A 1,884-nucleotide genomic window follows, 5' to 3' on the forward strand; every position below is an offset into this window, starting at 1 on the left:
CTCCTACTGACCAACCTCATCCGGCCCCCTTGACCTGTCCGTCCTCCATGGACTGACCTATCCCCTTCCTAACTCCATACCTACACTCACCTTTACTGGCTCCATCCCCGCCTCTTCGACCTGTTTGTTTCCTCTCCACCTATCCATCTTCTATCCGCCTCCCACTCTCTCCCTATTTATTTCAGAACCCCCTTCCACTCCCCCTTTTCTGATGAAGGGTCCAGGCCCAAAACGTCAGCCTCTCTGCTCCTATGATGCTGCTTGGCCTGCTGTGTTCATCCAGCCCTGCACTTTGTTGTCTCGGATTCTCCAGCATCTGCAGTTCCTACTATCTCTGATTCCATTATCTTGCTAGTTGCTTGATATTGGTGCCTGCTGCTTGCTTTGTGCCCCAATGCCATTGTACAGCAAAACAAGAGAACTGATCATTGACTTCAGAAAGGAAGGAGAAAGACACACCACTATCTACATCAATGGCGCAGAGGTGGACAGCATCAAGTTCCTAGGAGTGACAATACCCAACAATCTGTCCTGGACCTCCCTCATAGATCTGACAGTCAAGAAGGCACTATAATGCCTTTCCTTCCTCAGATGGCTTCGGGAATCCAACAAGTCCATAAGGACCCTCACCAACTTTTACAGTTGCACCATAAAAAGCATTCTATCTGGGTGCATAATGGGTTGTATTCCAACTGCTCTGCCCAGGACTAGAAAAAGCTACAGGAAGTTGTGTACACAGCCCAGACCACCATGAAAGCCAACCTCCCATCCATGGACTCCATCTACACTTCTCGTTGCCACAGAAATGCTGCCAATGTCATCAAAGACCCTTTCCACCCCAGTAATACGGTCTTCAAATCTCTTCCGTCAGGCAGAAGATACAGATACAGATTCAAGAATAACTTCTTCTCTGCTCTTGTTTGACCACTAAATGGACCTTTCTAATTTCAAATCTAATATTGATCTTGCTCTAACACACCTTCTGTGCAGACGTATCTCTGTGTGCCTCACTCTGTCCAAATACCCTATGATCTATATGTCCTTGTATATTATGATCTGCTTGAAATGCTCGCAAAACAAAACTTTTCACTGTACTCGAGTACATGTGACAACAATAAAACAAATCAAATCAAAGTAATTTCTTTTCTCAGCATGAGTGTGGTGCCATCATATAGCCTCAACTTTACTTTTGAGGGCTTCATTTTTCAATTTAAGGGCATCACTGAGTTGTCATTTCACACAAGCTTCTCAAGTTCATGATGCACCATTGTGTATCGCACACTGCAGGATCACTTGTTATTCTCCTTCTGCAGTCATCATCCCAATAGTCACAAACCATTTATCATCCACTGACAAATGAACTAACATGTTCAATGGTTTCGAATGATTCTTCAGAATTCTATGCAGATCTCTCTCCAGCGGCCATCTGCACTTGCTCATTCTAATCAAACACTTCCACAAAATCATTTTGCTTCCTGTAGCAAGGACACTACTTTCCTCAAATTGTATATGCCTTATTTTGCTTTGTGTGATGTATTTGCAACCTGCTCTTTACCTCTGCTCTTTCTTCCTGGAACACCTGTCAAGATAATACCCAAAAGGCCTACTTTGTTCTGTCATGAATATGCTCTTGGTGTTGATTTACACACTCAGCACTTCTGCACATGTTAATCACTTTTCAGAAAGGAGAAACATATCTTGACTCAATTACATAATCATCATAGAATCATACTATCCCTACAGTGTGGAAACAAGCCATTTGGCCCAACAATTCCACAGTGGCCCTCCAAAGAGCATCCCACCCAGGCCCATTCCCCTACCCCTGCATTTCCCATGGATAATCCACCTAACGTACACACCTCTGGACATTATGGGCAATTTAGC

Source organism: Rhincodon typus, chromosome 9, assembly GCF_021869965.1.
Source record: "Rhincodon typus isolate 14 chromosome 9, sRhiTyp1.1, whole genome shotgun sequence".
NCBI lineage: Eukaryota > Metazoa > Chordata > Chondrichthyes > Orectolobiformes > Rhincodontidae > Rhincodon > Rhincodon typus.